Below are 10,103 nucleotides of genomic sequence, written 5' to 3'. Positions count from 1 at the left end.
CTGTGTGTCTTGGGGGCTCAATTTGAGATGTAACCAACATTAAAGAGTTATTTTTTAATATTAATAATAATAGTTAATAATTATTAATAATTAATAGTTAGTAATTAATAATAATACTCAAGGGATAATGGCCTAATTCTGCTCTGCATGCATTGGTTGGTGTTTTTCTTTGGATGTTAAATATGGACCTACATAATAATTCTGCATGCAGGGCCTCTATGGGATGCTTGTCCCATCTTGCGTAGTCATGGTGACTGAGTGGACCCCAAACTTCACTGCCATAAAGGGGGATTGAGAAGATTACACTTAAACTCAAATATTTTAGTCCGAATCCTAATTGGTACATTGTAAATTGTCTCCTACGCTCTACATGTTTTTTATTTACCGGAGGCGCTGGTTTGAGCCCCCGGTCATCATAATAAAGGCTGGGATCAGAATGGTTTCCTCATTTGAGATGATATTTGGTTTCCTGAGATCTGGGTCTCTACATTGACTCCACTGACTGTCTCATCAGCAGATGCGCAAACGCACAAACACACGCACACACATGCACGCGCGCACACACACACAACCGCATGCACGCACGCACACACAACCACACACACACACACACATGCATGCATAAACACGCACACACACACACACACATGCACGCACAAACACACACACACGTACACACACACACACACACACACACACACACACACACACACACACACACACACACACAAACAAACAAACACTGGAGTCTAAATCCAGCCAGGGCCCAGGGTGTAGACAGGTGAGAGAGACTCAATCAATCAATCTCTCTCTCTCTCTCTGTCTCTTTCTCTCTCTGTCTCTCTCTCTCCCCATCTCTCTCTCCCTCTCTCTCTGTATTCCTACACTTCCTCCATTCCAAATCCTCATCTTCATATTCATGTGGTAACTCCTTCTCTAAGGCTGACTGACTGACTGGGAGAAAAGCTGACATAGGCCTGCTTTTTTGTGGCTTGCCAAACAGAAAAAACCCATTTCTTGTTCTGATGTGACATGTAGTTATGAGGGTGTGTTTGTGTGTGTGTGTGTGCGCGCGCGTGTGTGTGTTTGTACAGTATGTGTGTGTGTCCGACTTTGGCGGGGTTGTGGAGGGACATTCCAGGCCGCTTTTTTGAATGTATTCCAACTGCTGGAACAAGCACTTCCTCTTTCAGAGTGACTGGACAAAACCCCCCAAAAAACCCTGGTCAGAGAGAGACAGAGAGGAAGAGAGACAGATAGAGAGACAGAGAGGAAGAGAGACAGAGAGACAGAGAGGAAGAGAGACAGAGAGACAGAGAGGAAGAGAGACAGAGAGACAGAGAGGAAGAGAGACAGAGAGACAGAGAGACAGAGAGGAAGAGAGACGGAGAGGAAGAGAGACAGAGACAGAGAGACAGAGAGGAAGAGAGACAGAGAGGAAGAGAGACAGAGAGGAAGAGAGACAGAGAGGAAGAGTCACAGAGGCTGAGAGGTAGAACAAGAGAGAGAAAGAAAGATTGTTTGGTATACTGTAGTAGGTGGTTAAGACAAAAATTGAAAAGAAGGAAAGGAAGAAAGAAAGAAAAAAGAGAGAAAGAAAGAACTAGTCTTAACAAGGGTACACGGTACCATCTGCTCATTTCATGGTCTTACTGATGATGCAATGGGGGAGCAATGTTTTTGAGGGCGAGGTTTACTGAGTTTTCAGAGGAGACAAAGGCTGACAAAGTGGGCACCATGTATCTCTCCCTCTCTCTCTCTCTCTCTCTCCCTCTCTCTCTCTCTCTCTCTCTCTCTCTCTCTCTCTCTCTCTCTCTCTCTCTCCCTCTCTTTTGAGGCAGTATTAATCCAGACATTTACTGGATCAAAGAAACAGAGAGTATGCTGAGATACACAAGAACACACACACACACACACACACACACACACACACACACCTCGGTCTGCTTCTTCTTGACCTTTCCACCTGTTAATTTTCCTTCACTGTACCCCCCCTCCACCTCTTTCTCCTCCACCTGTTCTCTCCATTTCCCCCTTCTCTCGCTCTCTCTCTCTCTCTCTCTCTCTCTCTCTCTCTCTCACTATCCGTCTCCCAATATATCAGGACAGGCGCACTGTAGTCAATTATCCCTCCTATTAACGAGCAGATAAATCTAATTGCTCTACTAGCTCAGCTGCTCTCTCAGCTCACAGGAAGTGCATCACTCCTCTGCTCCTTCCATCCGTTTTTCACCGCTCCATCCATCTAAGTGCTCTCTCTCTCTCTCTCTCTCTTCAACTCTCCGTCTTGTGCTTGTCTGCTTCTTCCCCTCCTTTATCTTCATGTCCTCTTCCCCTTCATCCATCCATCTTCCCCTCCCCACTGTCTTCTCTCACCCTCCTCCGTCACTCTCTCTCCTTCAACTGCTCTCTCTCTCTCTCTCTCTCTCTTTCCCTCTCCTCCTTTCTCTCCCTCTCTCTCTCCCTCCCCAGCGTGTAAGGCTATTACTGTATTGGGCGTGTGGGATGGAGGTGAAGGTTGCTGGGAGCCGTGGGCGGGGTTTGCCTGTTCTAGATGGTCACGGAGGATTGGCTGTTAATCTCCGCCCCGGGGCCAATCACGAGAAGGCTACATGCAGGAGCATGGGTAATTGATGGAACACACAGTGCTTTACTGTCGATATTGTTTTGTAGACTGGGTATGTTTGCGTTCGTGTGTGTGTGTGTGTGTGTGTGTGTGTGTGTGTGTGTGTGTGTGTGTGTGTGATGCTGGTTCTCAGACCCCGGCTGGAGATCACGGCTGTCTCCGAGGACAGTGATTAGCTCAGCGGGGGAAGGATGAGCCTGAGATGGATGAGGAGATGGATGAGGAGATGGATGAGGTGGAAGTGAACTAAACTGGGCCTCCTGCTCATCGCCTTCTCTGCTGCACGCACACACACACACACACACACACACACACACACACACACACACCTGTATACACCCACACACAGCAATACAGTTACAACATGGTCACAGAAATACACTAAACACACACACCTACACACTGAGATACAGTTACAAACAACATGGTCACACACACACATACACACACACACACACACACACACACACACCCTTCCCACTGTCAAACACATCTACAGTGTACTGTGAACATCAAGGTGTGTTTGATTGTCCTGTGCCGTTGGTCTTCTTCTTCTTCTTCTCCTTTGGCCCTTTCTGAGTCCAGCTCCTCTTCCCTCGCCCTATGCACTCCCCCTCGGTTTGCACGTTCACGCGGAGGTCACGCCATATTAAGCGCCATCCGAAACCAATTTGCGCCGAGTGGAAGTGGCTTATAACACCCTCGGTAGCGATTCTGCACCGATGCAGGCTCGATTCACATGTGCAGCTGTATTTATTGTCTGAAATGGAAAACGCGCCGTACAAATGTAAGTTCCTCACAAATTATACGACATTTGCATTGTATTTCGCATCAAATTCCGTTCTCCAGTTCAGAAAACCCTAGATTATGTTCATTTGATTGTAATGTAAAGTGGTGGATATTTACCAGGACTGTTGTTCAGACTAAACAGCTGATCAAACTGAGAATGGAAAATGAAAAGTTGTCCACAAAAAAACGAAACGGCACTAAAGAAGCTTGGGAGTAAGTATTATTTATTTTCATAGGTTTAGTCCATGGATGGCCTGCCTGCCACTCACCACAAAACACATCTTTTTACACGTAGGCCAATGTAGACACTCAACCAACAAGCAACATTTCAGTGAGATATAGAACAAGTGACTTGTTTTTAGATAAATGCATCTTCATCCAAACATTAAGCAAATTTTCACTTGTTCCATTGGCAGATTTCACTGATTAGGCCTACAACCAAAAACACCTTAATGTTTAAGATTCCTTGAAAGAAGATTAATTGGGTGATTGTATCCCATTACTAGGACTTGACAAATGGTGTGTAGGCCTACTTGGTAAGATGTGGAGTGATTGGAGGGGCCACACAGCACTCATTCTGACCAAAACATTTTAACCATCTTCCCGGACATATTTCTTAACAGCTTCATCATAAAAGAAATGAACCTGGAGGGTCAGACAAGTCCAAAACAGGCCTCAAAGAAATGGGAAAATTTAAAGAAGTACACAGTAAATTAGTTTCACATAACGTGAATATATAGCCTTCTAGATGCTGCAGAGATCTCATGCCACTGTTTGTTTTAGGAGCTGAGAGCTCCACCAACTGGCTCTGGGACTGACCAGGGAGAGGAACCCCCTGCTACTTGGAGCTTCTATGATGGCATGCATGAGGCAGTGGGGTCAAAACCATCTTTGACTCACCTGTCCTCATTGCCTCATGCATGTCGAACCCCACCATCAAGGCCAGTCCAGATCCATCTTCCCTCCTGGACACATCCAGGTCCAATCCACTGTCCCTCCCAGGCACATCCACGTCTGATCAACCATCCCTCCCAGACACATCCACGTCTGATCAACCATCCCTCCCAGGCACATCCACGTCTGATCAACCATCCCTCCCAGACACATCCACGTCTGATCAACCATCCCTCCCAGGCACATCCAGGTCTGATCAACCATCCCTCCCAGACACATCCAGGTCTGATCAACCATCCCTCCCAGACACATCCACGTCTGATACACCATCCCTCCCAGACACATCCACGTCTGATCAACCATCCCTCCCAGACACATCCACGTCTGATCAACCATCCCTCCCAGACACATCCAGGTCTGATCAACCATCCCTCCCAGGCACATCCACGTCTGATCAACCATCCCTCCCAGACACATCCACGTCTGATCAACCATCCCTCCCAGACACATCCACGTCCGATCAACCATCCCTCCCAGACACATCCACGTCTGATCAAACATCCCTCCCAGACACATCCACGTCTGATCAACCATCCCTCCCAGGCACATCCACGTCTGATCAACCATCCCTCCCAGACACATCCACGTCTGATCCACCATCCCTCCCAGGCACATCCACGTCTGATCCACCATCCCTCCCAGACACATCCACGTCTGATCAACCATCCCTCCCAGACACATCCACGTCTGATCAACCATCCCTCCCAGGCACATCCACGTCTGATCAACCATCCCTCCCAGGCACATCCACGTCTGATCAACCATCCCTCTCAGACACATCCACATCTGATCAACCATCCCTCTCAGGCACATCCACGTCTGATCAACCATCCCTCCCAGACACATCCACGTCCGATCCACCATCCCTCCCAGACACATCCACGTCTGATCAACCATCCCTCCCAGACACATCCACGTCTGATACACCATCCCTCCCAGACACATCCACGTCCGATCAACCATCCCTCCCAGACACATCCACGTCTGATCAACCATCCCTCCCAGACACATCCACGTCCGATCAACCATCCCTCCCAGACACATCCACGTCTGATCAAACATCCCTCCCAGACACATCCACGTCTGATCAACCATCCCTCCCAGGCACATCCACGTCTGATCAACCATCCCTCCCAGACACATCCACGTCTGATCCACCATCCCTCCCAGGCACATCCACGTCTGATCCACCGTCCCTCCCAGACACATCCACGTCTGATCAACCATCCCTCCCAGACACATCCACGTCCGATCCACCGTCCCTCCCGGGCACATCCACGCTGTGAAATGCTCCTACTGCACTTCCTTCCAATCCCACCCAGAGTTCGATGGACCGTTGTTGGAACTTCTCTTCTGTGTCAGAAAACCGGTGCAACCGGTGAAAAGTGTCCCTCTGAAGTGGCGAGACAGCGTCGGATTGCAGTCAAGTTTCTACAGGCAGATACCGGGGGAGTTCAATCCAAACGTTGATGATGGTTGGTCAAGTCAGTTCAACAATCCCGTATAATAGCAGTTTACCAACCTCTTTTATAGACTCCCAACTCTTTGGCCTGCCACTCCTCCTTCTTCCCATACATCACATCACTTATCACCCAACCAGGTACAAGTTCTTATCATTCTTCCATATATGGATACAAACTTACAGGGTTTATAAGAAGTCACCTTGATTTACAGTCTAAAGGATTACTTCATGCTCATGACCCCCCCTTCCCTCTCCGACATGGGGCAGTAAGGTGCTTCTCAAGAAAGGAGAAGCTTTCTTCCTCCACAGCCAATCAACAGGAAGTCGTGTACTGAAAAGGGGAAGTTAGGCAGTCGCAGCCCTATTTTGTGATCAGTTGCAAAGTCAAACCAGGTTACAGTATAACAGTTTAGTCCAGAACATTATCATGATTAACTGTTAACAGAGTTACAGTATAACACACATCATATAGGATTGATCGATTAACATTATCTCTAAGTGACATCTTTCTCTTTACCATGTCTTCGAGCCTTGTAGTAGTAGTAGTAGTAGTAGTAGTAGTATTCTACGTTGCCCCTTCTAATAATTTAATCATACAGGTACACACAGCTGCTAGCAATGCACTACTCTCATCTTGCTTCATTACCTCTCAGTAGTCGGGATCTATCTCACCCAGGAGATTCCCTCTGGGACTGGAGGAGCTCCTCCAAGGCGTAGAAGGCCAAGACGGTCTCCGATTCAGCGAAGGCGATGACCATCATCATCTCTGTCTGAGATGAGAGCTCCGGTGGGGATTGCTCACCTGGTTGGTGAGAGTGGGACTGACCCGGATAACGGCGAGGTTGGCCGAGTGGGTTGTAATGCAGTAGCGCCCGCAGCGAGGTCCCAGTGTGTACCGCCACACAAAGACACCAACGGGCTGGAACACGCCAAGGGTTAGGTCCAACGCGCTTCAGCCAAGTCTCCAATGTGAGGGTTTGGTGCTCTACAGTAAAGGACCATGCACAGTAGAAAGGTTTACCTGGGCACTTCAACTTGACTACCCGAAGCAAGACACTGGAGCACTCATATAGTCTACACGTTTATTGCAGAGGTAGCAAACAGGGTGACTAACGTTTCAACATCCGTCTTCTTCAGAGTCAAATGCAGAACAAAGGAAAAGGCGGGGTATATATATATCCTCCCACATAATTGGATAATTGGCAGCCATCAGAAAAAATAAATGATATGATAATATGTATGGTACATCCCCGTCATAACAATCATCGGGTCTGCCAGCCCATCCCTTGCTGAGGAGAGACCACCACTTTAGCCTTGACCTGCAGATGGTGACCCGGCTCCGGGCGGCCCGGCGGCAGGGCAGGCTGGTCAGGGTGCGTGATGATCCCCCGAAGTTTGCGCTCATCCAGCCCACTGAGGTTGAAGCACGCTCCACAGTAGGTGCGCACCCGACCATACAACCACATCCGTGTTCCCACTGCCAGAGGCGTTAGGCAGCGAGCACAGCGGACATGGTCCTACAGAAAAGGTAATGAAGCAAATACACAATCAAAAAAGCATGTAGCAAAGCAAAATCCTTCCCCTGTAAAGGACAAATCTTACTTGGTTTAGTTTAGATTTCAAAGAACACGCTGAGTGGTCGGTCAAGCTGTGTTTTAAACAAAGGCAATAGTTTTATTCTGTTACGATTCTGCAGAGTCGGACTCTAGCACAGGAAGTGAATCCGGGCAGAGTGAGTCAGATGTGGACGAGGTCGATAGGTTATACAGTGAAAAAGGAAGTGACATAGTTTCAGGATGAAGAGGACAGGGAAGTGATGTCACACAGGAAGAATTTGTAGTTTCAACAGACTGATCTATGAGAACGAACTACAAATTTAGAACAACAGTTAAGTGGGAAAACAGAACACTTTGGTGAGACTTGAATTTGTGACCGCCGCTGGTAATTTGGTCCTCAACTAGGAAAAGGTCATTTTTCAGTTTTTTACAGATTATGAAAGTGCAGATTGTAAGCTTTCAAATGAGGTCTCATACATTGAAATCTGAACATAGTTGAAGAAGATATGCTTATTTGAATGCTCGTACTGCCAAATCAACTTAGCTGAGAAATCCTCGTCCAAAGTTCTCCAACATTTTCACACCTCTGACTGCCAGGTAATGGGCGTGAACAATAGCCTGGTAACCGCACCCCCAGCCACTTCCCCACTGGACGATCTGTCATTATCTGTCAGAGTGGCTGTCAACTTGGGGTATTACCTGAGAGTGGGGTGCTCTCTCACTGATTACCCCACACTCTTTGAGTCAGTATTAATCTTGTTCTTAACTGTATTCACAACACAATATAAGATGAAGTTCAAATTTAACGTCTTTTATTGTCACATACATGATATAAAGTACAAGCATAAGTAGTAAAGTTTACAAAAAAAGGCAACAGTCTAAGTGTTAAAGTGTACAGTCAGTTGTATGTTTTATAGACAAGGTGCATAGTGTTCATTGTGATCAAGTGTACAACAAAGTAATAACAGTCCCCAGCTCAATACTCAAGGTAATAACAACAGTACTCAGCTCAGTATTCAATAGTCTGACAATGCAGTCTGTGCAAGTGTGGGCAAGTCTGTGCAAGAGAACAAGCAACGCTTCAGTATACAAACAGGAAAAGGCTGTGGCCTTTCTCCTGCAGTGCTGTCCGTCCTGATGATCTGCAGTGAATCTACAAGCGGACAGTCTTGTTCTGAGCTGCTGTGGAATTTGGCGGGGGACATGTGACGTCTCGTCCCTCATCAGAACAGAACTCTCTGATCTTGTCAAAGAGATACGTCTGTCTGGCCATGTCCAGTCCGGGTGGGGCTTTCACAAGAAGACGTTCTCTGGGGGGCAGGACATCAGGCTTGCGCAGCAGCTGAAACTCGACTGCCGGTGCATCACGGTGTTCTCTGGCCACAACCATGCCAGGTCTCTCAGCATCAAAACTGCAATAGAATAGAAGGAAGAAAGTACATTAAACTATTGCCCACAGTACTGGCACTCCATATAGATAAAATAGTACCAGAATGTCTTGATTAAATAGACTAGCTAATGCATGATAGGATGAACGTATTCTCACCTGTTGTGCAAAATCAAAGCTGTAGTGCATAGTGATCTTCTTGCTGGCTGGTATGGAGGGGCCAAGGGAGAGCTGCAGATCCTCACTTTTTGCTCATCCTGTAACCAAAACAAAAAACAAAGGTGTCAGACTACCATACCTCTCATGCTCACCCCCCTTCCTCAACGTCCTGCAGCAGTTAATCTGGGACGGCCCATGACGTGATGCTGGGGGGTAGGACATGGCGCCCACCGAACGCTATTCTGACAGGAGAGGAGCGAGGGGGGCGTTCTCCGCGGGCTAATTGTTGTCTCGGGAAGAAAGTCTCATACGTCATGAACCACATTATCAGCGGGCCTGACCCGAACACCCCCAGGCTAAAAAGAGACCCCAGGCCGGCCCACACCGTTACCCAAAGGTTTAGTCCAAGAAGACTCACAGCAAACCGCCACTTGCCCTTCTTGATATCACCGACTTGCCGAGTGTGGCTAACAAGTTTGCAACACACCATAAGCTTCACGATCACGGCAGCAACTATATCCAGTGTTTCCCATAGGATTTTGGGCAGCTATGGGGGTGGACCTCCAAGCCTATAGGGGTGTCCGGGGGCATGCCCCCCCCGGGAGAAAATCTTTAACATTGTTAATTTAAATGCATCAATTTGGCGCACTTTGAGAGCAAAATCAAGAAGCCATAGCAATTTAATCATCGGACCACATTTGGTTATGAAAGGGGATGGCAAAGAAGTAATCATACACAAATCATGGAGACAGGACTTTAAATAAATACAAATCAATATTAAATAACATCCAGTTTCGTGCCCAGTCTTTTTAAAAATGAAAATACAGGTAACACCCTGACAAACAACTCAATGTGCCAAAGACCACATTTCCATCTACTGAACAAAAGACTTTAATGCAACATACTGCGGACATGAGCCCTTAAAAAATGTCAGTTCTGAAAAAGAAAAATCTGGGGGGGAATGTGCCAGTGGAAGCTGAAATGACTGCAGTTGCTCAAAAGAGCCAGCTGACCATCATCTAATAGAGAAGACTCAGAGATGACCATCATCTAATAGAGATCCCTCAGAGATGACCATCATCTAATAGAGATCCCTCAGAGATGACCATCATGCAGTCTGAACGAGGCTTCCCCTCTGACACTAACAGCTGCCACACACCAGGGCAGAGG

Source organism: Borostomias antarcticus (assembly GCF_949987555.1).
Source record: "Borostomias antarcticus genome assembly, contig: scaffold_184, whole genome shotgun sequence".
In the NCBI taxonomy this organism is placed as follows: domain Eukaryota; kingdom Metazoa; phylum Chordata; class Actinopteri; order Stomiiformes; family Stomiidae; genus Borostomias; species Borostomias antarcticus.
Note: the sequence above shows the minus strand (reverse complement) of the source record.